The sequence below is a fragment of the Spermophilus citellus genome (genome assembly GCF_964194105.1).
Source record: "Spermophilus citellus genome assembly, chromosome: 2".
In the NCBI taxonomy this organism is placed as follows: domain Eukaryota; kingdom Metazoa; phylum Chordata; class Mammalia; order Rodentia; family Sciuridae; genus Spermophilus; species Spermophilus citellus.
In genome coordinates, this window is record NC_138183.1 from 225,409,981 (window position 1) to 225,423,855 (window position 13,875).

Consider the following 13,875-nt stretch of genomic DNA (forward strand, 5'->3'; position numbering starts at 1 on the left):
TAGAGGATGCATCATAAGACTTTGCACCGTGGATTGCCCCTTTTCTCTGTTAGAGTTTTAAATAAAGTCTAACATTTCAGAGATACTTATGTTTAATTGAAAATTAAAAAGCATATTCCAAAGTAAAATCAAAATGATCTTGGTTATTGATCATTTTAAGTTATGCATATATCTGTTCTTGAGCTAGGATGAATAATTTAGAGCTGACTGGTTTCAAATTAAAGGAGGATACAATTACCTATTGGTCTATTGTTAAATGTCTTATCTGTTTTGTAATATTAATCAGGAGTCAAGAAACTGCTTTGCAGAAATAACTTGTATTTTACATATAATTTACCTGCGATACTTGGCAAGTTTATTATTTTTACCCAAACTAAATATAGATTTTCCTTTGACTCCTTAAAGTATAAGAATAGGGCAACAACAAAAATTATTTATCTTTCCACTGTCCTCCCCATTTTCACAATCTTTTCATGGTTTTTCATTCCTTTAAACCTGACATTTTTTATCCTCATCCCCAAATTCCTGTATTAAATGGCCCCTCCTTACTCCTGCCCATCTTCATTGTGGCTCAGTCTTTAGGACCATCCTTCATTCCTCAAATATATGATTTTTTTCTGTGCCCTCAGTTTTTGTTTGTTTGTTTGGGGGTTTGGTTTGGTTTGGTTTGGTACTAGGGATTGAACTCGGGTGCACTCAACCACTGAGCCACATCTCTGGCCCTATTTTTTGTATTTTATTTAGAGACAGAGTCTGACTGAGTTGCTTATCACCTTGCCAATGCTGAGGCTGGCTTTGAACTTGTGATCCTCCTGCTTCAGCCTCCCCAGCAGCTGGGATTACAGATATGTGCCACCACACCTGGCTTCAGTTCTTCTTGTTCCCTCTTTGAAACTATTCTTCCTTTAGTGAACTCTTTATTCTCCATACTTCATTTTAACATCACTTCTGCAGAACCCAGTTAGGTTTTAATCCTCTAAAACAGTTTATGCACTCTTGATTCCTTCAGTGTAGTATTTATCATACTTTGTTGTGATTGGTGTTTTCTCTTTTGCTGGTTCTTGTCATCTCCACATGTTTTGCTCACCATTGCATTCCCAGCATCTAGTTAGTACACTATCTGAAACATGGTATATTCTTATTAAATAGTTGATGAATACTTAGATATGAAAGAAAAATCACTGGGATTTAAAGTAGGTAAAAACAAGAAAGTATCTGTTGGATTTTACAGGTAAGGCATAAATAATATTACTAAGCAATAGTAAGTGCTACATCAGAAAAAAATGACTATACCAAGAGTTTGTGTAATATGAAAAAAATGGTATTTTATGAAAAACAATACAGTGGCCATCATTTTTCACCTTTGATCCTCAGATCCAAAGAGAGCCCAGGGAGTACACATGTATTCCTCTTTTGGGCTTGAGATTTTCCAGGCAGAATAATTAGAGAAGAAAGTCTGGTGAAAACTTTAGTATATATAACATGCACTTATGAGCAAAACACTCTGGTGGGAGAGTTATATTTACTTGGGGAGGGTCAGGGAAGGCTTCCTGAAAGCACTATCCACTTGGCAGGGCCTTGATAGAAGATTTGACACAAGTGGACGATGGAAGGGGTGGGCTACCTACCTAGTTTTCAGGAGAACAGTTCCTACTTCAGTTCTGCCACCGCTGGAGCTCCATCAGGCAGGGCATGAAGCCTAGTCTGGAGTCATTTCCTCATCCTGCAAGTGAGGTAAGAAACAAGTCCTTTTTAAACTTAATATTCTTTGACTGTAGATACACTGGAATGTTTGGAGAAATATAAAGAGCTACCATTCAGCAGCACTCAGAGCAGCATAGCAGAACCTTAAGAATGGAAAGGTCTTCGTTATGTTAGGCAAAATAAGTCAAACTTAGAAGGTTGCCAGGTGTGGTGGCATATCAGGTACTCAGGAGGATTTAAGTTCAACGTCATCATCAGCAATTTAGCGAGGCCCTGAGCAATTTAGCAAGATCCAGTCTCAAAAAGAGATGGGAGGTAGCTCAGGGGTTAAGCACTCCTGGAGTCGATCTCCAGTACCCCAAAACAAATTCAGAAGGTCAAGGGACATATGTTTTATGTCATATGTGGAAGCTAGAGAGGAAAAAGTGGAGGGAAGGGACCAAGAGGTGGAAGGTGGGGTGGGGTGAAGGTGAGGGGGGAAGTGCTGGGGATTGAGATTGACAAACTATATTGTGTGCATGTAGGAATATGTAACAACAAATCCCATAATTATGTATGACTATGATGCACCAATTAAAAAATGGGAAAGTATTGCTACATTTTTTTACTATTTTGCAAGACTAACTTCAAAATCACTAGGCTTCTATTTTACACACACACATACCCCTTAATACCACTTAGTTCCTATTGTGATATTAATGAAATATTAATTAGAAATGTCACTAGGTGAATTCACTAGGAATTATGAAGTGCTTAGAGTCTATATCCACATAACCTTCATCCTTATATCTCCAAGAGCACAAAGAATTTTATGCAATAGCAACTTGATAGGTATGTATTGAATAGATGATATACAAATAGATGAATGTACAAAAGAGTTTGAAGTCAGTTTAGTATTTTCACATTGGCTTCTTATAGTAGTTCAAGATACCCTGTTGTCACAGTCCCTTCTTTCCTTCCTTCCTTTTCTATCTTTAAGAGAAAAATGTCTCCTTAGAGTACCTGTCCTTTTCATGCTACCCTCTTATTCTCCCTGTGCTTATTTTCCAATAGGCCAGAATCAGTTTTCTTGATTCTTATATTTATTTTCCATTTAATCCATGGAAATGAATGGGCTATCATTAGAGAACAGGTAACTTTGAGCAGTGAAACAAGACTAGCAAAACTCTAGCAAGCAAAGAACCTGGCTTTAGAGTGAATTCCTCAAGTTGGTGTTCTTCCATAGACTTTATGAATGACTTAAAAACTTTGTGGGCTAATCAGTAGAAGGTCTTTTTTTTTTTTTAATCTTTTAGTTGTCAATGGACCTTTAATTTATTTATTTATGTATTTATATGTGGTGCTGAGAATTGAACCCAGTGCCTCATACATGCTAGGCAAGCGCTCTATCACTGAGCTACAACCCCAGCCCCAGTAGAAGGTCTTTTTAATGCCAATCCTCCACTATGTGGGGGAACCAGCACCCTGCCAGGGTAGTTTTCTGCTCAGGAGGTGATGAGCCATCTGAGAAAATGAAAGTCTGAAATAATTAGTAAAGAATTAAGAGACAGAGCCAGAAAGTAGGTTTTAAGGAAGGCCTGGTATAGATCCAGTACACATAGGAGCTGGAACTGAATGAATGAAAAATGGCTCTGGTTCTTTAAGGAGTACATCAAAGGCAGAGATAAGGTTTCAGTGGGTGGAGTCTTGCTTCTTGGTGTCTGGCCGGCAACAGGTTGATTGGCATCTTGGCAAGCCACACCCATATCTGAGAGGCTGTGTGGCTATGTGGCTCCAGCAGGTCACCCACCCCATCTCCAGTACTGTGCAGAACTTGTGGCAGAGCTAGATAGGAATTCACATGTATTGGGTAGATAGGAATTCACATGTATTGGGAATTTCATCTGCAAAAGTGCCGCTGTGAGTTCCCAGATACCAGACTTTCCTACCCAAAGGCTTTCCTCTGATTTTAGTTCACACATAGTTCACGATGGTTCCTGGCATTCCACTGAGTTTATTACTATGTGACTTAAGTGAAATCAAGAATTTAGGATTTTTAAACAACTGGTGAGTCTCAAAAGTGAAAAGCCCATCAGCCTTTGGGACACAGGGAAGTCAGAAATCATTGAAATACAGAAAATGCCCCTCCAACCCCTCAGCACGCAGCCCATTCCTTGGCCTGTACCTCTGACCCATGCCCTTGCCTGCAAAAACTAATGCAAGGGCAATGTGCCAGCACAGGGAAAACTGGCCCAAAATTGTGTGACTGCCGTGACTCCACCTCTAGACTGGCCAGCCCCTAGCAATGGTCCCTTTATACATAACAACTCACACCAAAAGATTGCTGGCCTGCACTCTCCCTTGAATGTGTATTCCTTGCTCTACCCCAAAAGCTTCTTCCTTTGAGATAGCTCACATTCTTCCTTGAATGTGCGTGTCTCTGCTTTCCTAAGTAAATTTTCATCTGTGTCTCTGGCACATGCTAAAATTCTTTTCTGGCATATATGCCAAGAACTCCACTTGTCCTGAGTTGAGATTCCCTCTGGAAACTGTTCGAACTTCTGATGACAATAATGTGAATGTATTAACGTTATCACAGGAGCTTACAAACAATTCACCATCAAGAGTATTTTTTAAAGCGTCATTCAAAAGCATTGCAAAAACTTACCTGCTGAGGGCCATTGCCAAGTAGGAATGACGCATCAAAATTTCCTTGCCAGCGTACCCCATGTTAAATGGACTTGCCTTGGAATTTCGCTGTTGACATTGCATGTGTGTTTGAGAAAGGTGACCCTGCTCAAGGACGAGGGTGGATCCAGGATTAGGGTGTATCCTGCAGTTTGAGGAAGTATCCCGCTCCTTGGGTTTAGGGCGTTCCCGGTTTAAGACAAGTTTAAGGCGTTCCCAGTTTAAGACAATATGGGTTTTAGGGAAGTTCGAGGTTGAAGATTATTGCTGCTGGGAATAGGGCGTTCCTGCTGCCTGAGTTCCCGTTGAGTTCTTGTGAGATTAAGAAAGTATTGGAAAAGAAAGCCTCGTGGAGTAGGTGAATTGGGCGGCAGCAGAACTGGGATTTCCCCAGAACGTGTATAGAGGCCGGTGCGAGTTCAGGAATAAAGAATTGCTGTTTGAATCAACAAAGCTGTGGTGGCTCGTGATTCTGTGTCCAGCCAAGACATTGGCACTTACCTTCATTTAGGTATGTTCATACTAGTAATGTACTCTGCCTTCCAAGTGAGAAATATGAAACATCATCACTATGCCTACAGCTCAAGCTGAGTTTGCTCAAGCTGCTATAACAAAACAGCATAGATGAGGTGGCTTGGACAATACATTTATTTTCTCACAGTTCTAAAGGCTAAACCCAGAGGGTTCTAGCTTGCAAACAGCTGCCTTTTCACTATCCTCACATAACAGAGCAGGCTTTCTGGCATCTCTGTGAATGTAACCCTAGTTGGAAATAGACTGGAGATGTAATGAACTTAAGAATCTTTGTATCATCTTGAATTATCCAGGTTGGTCCTAGCTCTAAAACAAGTGCCGCAATAAAAGATGGAAGAGAAAAAGACATAGAAGTGATATAAAGATGCAGGCACATGGAGTTACATAGACCCAAGAAACACCTGGAACTCCTCTTGGAGGGAATGTGGCCCCTGCACCTTGATTTTGGACTTCTGCTCCTGTGAGAGAAGCATTTTCTATTAAGTCATCCTTTGTGATAATTTAGTGGGTTCAATAGCTCATGCCTGTAATCCCAGTGACTTTGAAGGGTGAGGCAGAAGGATAACAAATTTGAGGCCGGCCTCAGCAATTTAACCAGGCCCTAAGCAACTTACCAAGACCCTGTCACAAAATTAAAAAAGAGCTGGGGATGTGATCCAGTGGTAAAGTGTCCCTAGGCACAATCTCCAGTACCAAGAAAAACAAAACAAAAAAACAGTTTGTGATAATATGTTATGGCAGCCCTAGGAAAATATTATACAATTTACTTAGTAACCAAAAGAAAACTGGATGGGCTATATTTCAGTAGACCCCACTTTTCCATAGGGGATGTGTACATTCTCAAGACCTCCAATAGATGCCTAAAATTATGGCTAGTACTAAACCCTATAGACATCATAATGGTGCTTTGGGGCAATTACTAAGTAAAATAAGGGTTATCTGGACACAAGATCTATAATATCACAACAGTTGGTCTAGATAACTACCACATGACTAATATCATGCAGTAAGGGTACACTGGATGAGAGGTTGAGTCATATCCTGGGCAGGACAGAGTGTGCACAAGATTTTATCATGCTACTCAAAACACTGCAATTTGAAACTTAGGGATTGTTTGTTTCTGGAATTTTCTATTTTCACACTGTATATATAGATAACAAATTTTTGGAAAATGAAATGGCAGATAGGGCAGGAGTACTACTCTAGCAAAGTAGATTACAAGGCAGAAACTACCACCAGTATTAAAGAGAGTCAATTCATAATGATAGTGGGGTCATTCATCAAGAGTACATACCAATATTGCCTGGCATATTGGTATGTATATATAATCCCAGTGACTCCTGAGGCTGAGGCAGGAGAATTGCAAGTTTAAAGCCAGCCTCAGCAACTTAGACCCTATTTCAAAATAATTTTTTTAAAGGCAGTGGGGAGGAGCCAGGGATGTGGCTCAGTGGTTAAGTACCCTAGGTTCAATCCCTGGTACCAGAAAAAAAAGAACATAACAATCCTAATTATTTTGTACCTAATAACAGCTCTGAGATATATGAAGCAAAAAGTGATATAACTGAAAGGAGAAAATAGACCCACAATTATAGATGATTACTTCAACACCTATCTTTAATAATTGATAGAACAAGGAGGCAGAATATCAATAAGGATATAAATGACAGTACTATCAACTAACTTAATTGGGTTTTTTTGTTGTTGTTGTTGTTTTGTTTTCATTGTTGTTTGGTTTTTGTTGTTTGTTTGGGTACCTAGGATTGAGCCCAGAGGAACTTAACTACTGACCTACCTCCCAAGCCCTTTTTGTTTTCTTTTGAGACAAGGTCTCTTTTAAGTTGTGTAGGCCTCACTACATTGCTGAAGCTGGCTTGGAACTCCTGCCTCAGCCTCCCAAGTTGCTGGGATTACAGGTGTGTGCCACTACACCTGGCTTACTTGGTATTTATAGAACACCATGCCCAACATCCTTCTTGTCAAGTGCACACAAGGCTTTACCAACAATTATTCTGGGACATGAAACAAAATTCCTTGAACAAAAGGAACAAATTCCTTGAACAAAAATTCAATGAATGTTAATGGACTCAATCATATAAAGTATGTTCATTCTCTGACCATGCTGAAATTAAATTATAAAACAATATCATAGGGCCTGGGGCTGTATCTCAGCAGCAGGTCTTTTGCCTAGCATGCTGAGGCACTGGGTTCGATCCTCAAAGCCATATAAAGATAAATAAATAAATAAATAAATAAAGTCATGTTGTCCATCTACAACTTCAAAAAATTTTAAAAACTATCATAAAATAATGGGAGAAAAATTACCTCTACATAGGGAATGGGGTGGGAGGGAATGGGAGGGAGAAGGGGAATAGCTAGGATGGTGGAAGGAGAGGGTCATCATTATACAAAATACATGGATGAAGATGTGAATTTGGTGTCAACATACCTTATATACAAATAGAGATATGATAAATGGTGGTAAAAAGGTGTATTAAGAATTGTATGCAAAAAAATAAGAGAGCTCATGTATAATGGCATAATTTGGCATGAACATACTTTATATACAGAGTTACAAAAAATTGAGCTGTGAATGGATAATCATGAATGTAATGCACTCCACTATTGTCATGTATGTAAGAAATAAATTTTTAAAAAAGGAAAAAACAAAAAACTATCATAAAATATCTGGAAATTCTCAAATATTAGTAAGTTAAATAAATCAACCACAGGTCAAAGAAGAAAATAATAAAAATAGAAAATATTTTCAACTGAATTAAAATGAAAAGATAACATCAAAAGAGGGTCAAGCCCGGCACAGTGGTGCACACCTGTAAACCCAAAAGTTTGGGAGGCTGAAGCAGGAGGATCATGAGTTCAAAACCAGCCTCAGCAATTTAGAGAGGTCCTAAGCAATTCAGTGAGACCTTGTCTCTAAATAAAATACAAAATAGGGCTGGGGCGGTTCTCCCATCGCCTCCTCTGTGGGTCTCAGCAGCTCGGCGATGGGTGCTGTGGCAGCAGCCAGGCAGCGCAGCTTCGGATGGCTCCCGCGTTTGTCCAGCGCGTCGCCAGGATGCTCAAGAGGAAGGTCAGCTCTGCAGCGAAGAAGGAGCCCAAACGGAGGTCGGCAACCTGTTAGCTAAGTCTCCTTCTGCCAAGGCGGACGCCTAGCCCTGGAAAGCGGCGGGCAAGGATAAATCGTCAGACAAAAAACTTCAAAAAGGAAGCAAAGGGAAAACAGCTTAAGTAGCCAACCAAGAAACTCAAGATTTACCTGCAGAAAACTGAGAAACGAAAAACGAGGGAGTCCAGCCTCTGATGAAGCAGAAGAGAAAGAAGCCAAGTCTGATTAATCACACACCATGTCTCATCAGTGGTCCTGTCTCCCTTTTTGTACAATCCAGAGGAATATTTTTATCAACTATTTTGTAAATGCAAGTTTTTTAGTAGCTCTAGAAACATTTTTTTAAAAAAGGGAATCCCAATTAAACCTATTTTATGGGCTGGGGACGTGGCTCAAGCGGTAGCGCGCTCCCTGGCATGCGTGCGGCCCGGGTTCGATCCTCAGCACCACATACCAACAAAGATGTTGTGTCCACCGAGAACTGAAAAATAAATATTAAAAATTCTCTCTCTCTCTCTCTCTCTCTCTCTCTCTCTCTCTCTCTCTCTCCTCTCTCACTCTCTCTTTAAAAAAAAAAAAGGGAATCCCACTTCATCCCATTTTTTAAATGAAATAATTTGCTGGTTATTGTGGGGTACAACTAGATAATAGTGGGATATTGAATTATGGGAGTTGGACTGTCTTGGATGTCAACTTAACATTCTGTGGGTGGTGTTGGTTTTATATTCTACAATACAAAGCATATTAAATGGCAGTTTGGAGCCACAGTATTGCATTTAATGTCTTGAATATTTTAAATTACTTCTATTCCTGTATTTTTTAGAATTGTTTCCTGAAGAAGACCACTACTGGATCACTGCTGTCAGAATTGTATATACTCTATAACATCCTTGGTTGTGGAAGTCTGGTTTTCCTAATATATATATTTTTAAATGTTTTCATAGTTATAGATGGACAGCATGCCTTTATTTATTTTTTTATGTGGTGCTGAGGATCGAACCCAGTGCCTCACACATTGTAGGCAAGTACTCTGCCACTGAGCTATAGCCCCAGCCCCCTAATATATATATATATATTTTTTTTTTTTTAAATTAGTTCTTGATGGACCTTCAATTTGTTTATTTGTATGTGATGCTGAGAATCGAACCCAGTGTCTCTTGCATACTAGGCAAGCTCTCTATCACTGAGCCACAACCCCAGCCCCCCCCCCCCTAATATTTTTAATGTGCTGTGAAAGATGGAAAATTTGAATATGTTGTGTGTGTGACAAAGTTTTGAATTAGTGGGACCTAGGTAACAAGAGCATTCAAAGATACTGGTACTTGATATTCTATTAAGAAAAATTTATCTCCAGATTCAAAGCTGGAAAGTCACTGGAATAACTGAAAAAGAAGTTATTCCAATACATGTGTTAAGAATTGTGTACAAAGTGAAATATCTGTGTACTGATTCTTAATAAAGTCAATAAAAACCAAAATAAAATAGGGCCGGGAATGTGGCTCAGTTGTCGGATACCCCTGAGTTCAATCCCCGTTATCCCCCCACCAAAAAAAAATTTTTAAAAAGAGGGTCAAGCAGTGCTCACAGGGAAATGTATAACATTTTGTACATTATAAAGTAGAAATCTCTATGATTAATGACTTAAGCATTCATCCTAAGACATTAAAAACACATTGGACCTCATGTAGTGGCATACTCACCCTTAATTCCAGTGATTTAGGAATATGAGGCAGGAGAATCACAAGTTCAAGGCCAGCCTGAGCAACTTGGCAAGACCCTGTCTCAAAATAAAAAGTAGAGCTGGGGATGTAGCTCACTCCTGTGTTCAATCCCCAGTCCACCAAAAATAAATAAATAAAAGAACCATCATGAGTAATTTTGTGCTGATGAATTTGCTAGATTAAATGAGACAAATTCCTTGAAAAGAAATTATCAAAGCAACTGGGCATGGTGGCTCACTCCTATAATCCCAGCATCTTTGGAGACTGAGGCAGGAGGATGGCAAGTTCAAAGCCAGCCTCAGCAATTTATCGGGGTCCTAACCAACTCAGTGAGACCCTGTCTCTAAATAAAATACAAAAAAGGGCTGGTGAGGTTGTTAAATGCTCCTGGGTTCAATCCCCAGTGCCCTCCCCCTCAAAAAAATTATCAAATAAATTCAAGGAAAAATAGTTTGATTTTATTTTTGTGTATTAATCTTGTACTCTGCATCCTCCCCAAAATTTTTTCTTTCATTCTGATAGTCGTTAAGTGGATTCCTTAGGATTTTCTATATACTGATCATGTTATGCAAACAGAAATAGGTTTGATTCTTCCTTTCCAATCCGGATGCTTTTTATTTCATGTTTTTGCCTAATCAACCTGGGTAGAATATTTAGGACAGAAGTGGTGAGAACAAACACACTTGTCTTGTTTCTGATTTTAGATGGAAAGCATCCAGCCTTTCAATATTAGGTGTGAGGTCAGTTTTGTTTTTTGGTAGATGCCCTTTGTCAGATTGAAGAAGTTTCCCTCTATATCTAGAAGAATAGTTTTATTACAGAAGAGTCTTCAATTATGTCAAATGTGGCATCTGTGGAGATAATCTTATTTTATTGATACATTGATTAATTGTTTGTAATAGTGGGGATTTAACCTTGGGCCTTGTACATGCTAGGCAAGCACTCTACTACTGAGTTACACCTCCAGCCTCTTTTTTTTTTTTTTTAATTCTTAATGGTACAAGGGATTGAACCCAGGGCTGCCTAACCACTGAGTCACATCCCCAGCCCTTTTGATTTTTTATTTTGAGACACTCACTAAGTTGCCTAGGAGAGATTTGAACTTTGAATCCTCCTGCCTAAGCCTTCCTAGTAGCTGGAATTACAGCTGTGTACCACCACACATTGTTTTTGTTTTGTTTGTGATACTAGGGATCAAACCCAGGGCCTCATGCATACCAGGCAAGTACTCTACCACTGAGCCACATCCTCAGCCCACATTGTTTTTTGTTTTTGTTTTTTTGGTGTGTGCTGAGAGCCATTAGCCAAGTAGGTATGACAATTTCCTTGCCAGCGTACCCCATGTTGCTTAGAGGAAGGACTCGTGGAAATGGACTTGCCTTGGACATTTGCAGTGACATTGCATGTATGCTTGAGTAAGGTGACCTTGCTCAAGGACCAGGGTGGATCCGGGTCTAGGGCGGATCAGGTTTTAGGGAGTATCCCACTCCTTGGGTTTAGGGCGGTTCCAGGTTTAAGGTGTACCTGGCTGGAGGGCGTATCCTGCTGATAAAAGCCTGGTGGAGTATGTGAATTTTTCCCCAGAATGTGTGTAGAGTGCCGGTGTGAGTTTGGGAATAAAGAATTGCTGTTTGATGGGCTGGGGATGTGGCTCAAGCGGTAGCGCGCTCGCCTGGTGTGCCTGCGGTCCGGGTTCGATCCTCAGCACCACATACCAACAAAGATGTTGTGTCTGCCGAGAACTAAAAAATAAATCTTAAAAAAATTTAAAAAAAAAGAATTGCTGTTTGAATCTACAAGGCTGTGAGTGGCTCGTGATTTTGTGCCCAGCCAGACTGCAGCAGGTGTGTGTGTGTGTGTGTGTGTGTGTGTGTGTGTGTGTGTGGTGCTGGGGATCGAACCCAAGGTCTTGTGCATGGTAGGGAAGCATTCTATTCTAAATAATGGCTTTATTTTTTTTCTAAGATTTAAAAAAATTTGTAATTGATGTTTTAAAAATAAATGACAGCAGAATGCATTACAATTCTTATTACACATATACAGCACAATTTTTCATATCTTTGGTTGTATATAAGGTATGTTCCCAACAATTCGTGTCTTCATACATGTATTTTGGATAATGATGTCCATCTCATTCCACCATCCTTTCTAACCCCCTGCCCCCTCCCTTTCCTTCCCACCCCTTTGCCCTATCTAGAATGCATCTATTCCTCCCATGCTCCCCCTCCCTACCCCACTATGAGTCAGCCTCCTTATATCAGAGAAAACATTCGGCATTGGTTTTTTGGGATTGGCTAACTTCACTTAGCATTATTTTCTCCAACTCCATCCATTTACCTGCAAATGCCCTGATTTTATTCTCTTTTATTGTTGAGTAATATTCCATTGGGTATATATGCTGCATTTTTTTTATCCAATATTGAAAGCAGTGTAGAGATTCCTTAGAAAACTGGGAATGTAACCATCATTTGACCCAGCTATCCCTCTCCTTGGTCTATACTCAAAGGACTTAAAAACAGCACACTACAGGGACACAGCTACATCAATGTTTATAGCAGCACAATTCACAATAGCTAAACTGTGGAACCAACCCAGATGCCCTTCAGTAGATGAATGGATAAGATTTTTTAATACTTTTATTTATTTATTTTTATGTGGTGCTGAGAATCAAACCCAGCACCTCGCATGTGCTAGGCAAGCACTCTACCACTGAGCTATAACCCCAGCCCCACATTAATTGTTTTTTTTTTTTTTTTGAGTGTTAAATCAATACTGAATTTCTGAAGTAAATCCCACTGGGTCATGATATGTAATTCTTTTTTCACGTTGCTAGATTCAGTTTGTTAGTACACTAATGAGAATTTTAGCATGTATATGTCTAAGAGATATTAGTCAGTAGTTTTCTTGTGATGTCTTTGTCTGATTTTGCCCTCAGGGCAAATAGACTTCATATAATTAATTGAGAATGCATTAATTCTTTCCTCTTCTGTCTTTTGAAAAATTTGTAAAGAACCGGTATTAATTTTTTTATAAATATTTGATAGAATTCATCAGTGAAATCTCCTGAGCCTAGATTTTTTATCTTATTTTTTTTAGTTTTATTAATAGTTTTTAAATTACTAATTCAGTCTCTTTCCAGGCATGGTGGTATATTCCTGTAATCGCAGCAGCTCAGGAGGCTGAGGCAGGAGGATTACAAATTCAAAGCCAGCCTCAGCAACTTAGTGAGACCCTACCTCAAAATAAAAAGTAAAAAGGGATGGGGTTATGGCTCAGTGGTTAAACGCCTCTGGGTTCAATCCCCAGTACCAAGAAGAAAAAAAAAAAACTAATTCAGTCTCTTCACTTATTATGGATATATTTAGATTCATTAGTATATTTAGTCTATTTTTCTGGAGTCAGTTCAGTAGTTTGTGTTTTTCTAGGAATTCCTCTTCGTGTAATGGGTTGGCTGCAAAATAAAGCTAAGAAAGAGATAATGTGGAAGAAACCACAGGACACAGGAAGTAATTTTAGAAGTGGGGATGGGACAGCTCTTTGACCTTAGGGGTTGAGCTTCCACACTGGAAAGATAAAGAGAGAGCCCATGTTTGATTTATTTATATGGGGGAAAGAATTAGAGGTTTTTCCATGAAATGTTCTTTTGCCAAGAAAGGTAGAAGTTGGGCTGTCCAGTTTCCAACAGTTTACACCCAACTCTGGAGCTAGGAGATCAGTCCCCCTAGGCGATCAAAGACAGAAGTTAGTGCATTGCACAATCCACAAAACAGATTGTGATGCCAAACCTAAATCTCCTTGGCTCAAGGCTGAGTGAAGATGCTCAAATAGCTCAGGGGTGGCTTCCCACATGTTCATTTCATCTGTATTAGTTTTCTAGGGCTATCACAGTTAGTGTGATTGAACAAAAGAAATTTATTTCTCGGGCTGGGGATGTGGCTCAAGCGGTAGCGCGCTCGCCTGGCATGCGTGCTGCCTGGGTTCAATCCTCAGCACCACATACCAACAAAGATGTTGTGTCCACCGAGAACTGAAAAATAAATATTAAAAATTCTCTCTCTCTCTCTCTCCTCTCTCACTCTCTCTAAAAAAAAAAAAAAAAAAAAAAAAAGAAAGAAAGAAAGA

General features: G+C 39.5%; 1 long non-coding RNA gene and 1 pseudogene across 2 annotated transcripts in view; one reads left to right on the forward strand and one right to left on the reverse strand.

Moving 5' to 3' along the window:
* Positions 1-13,875, reverse strand: part of LOC308641398 — a 45,869-nt gene that overhangs the window by 17,146 nt on the left and 14,848 nt on the right. The window contains exon 3 of the long non-coding RNA XR_014020450.1: positions 1,629-1,723. This is a non-coding gene — a long non-coding RNA (uncharacterized lncRNA). The remainder of the gene's footprint in view (positions 1-1,628; positions 1,724-13,875) is intronic.
* On the forward strand, positions 7,879-8,261 carry LOC308641395 (non-histone chromosomal protein HMG-14-like; annotated as a pseudogene). The gene has a single exon. The product of its transcript is annotated as a non-histone chromosomal protein HMG-14-like (transcript).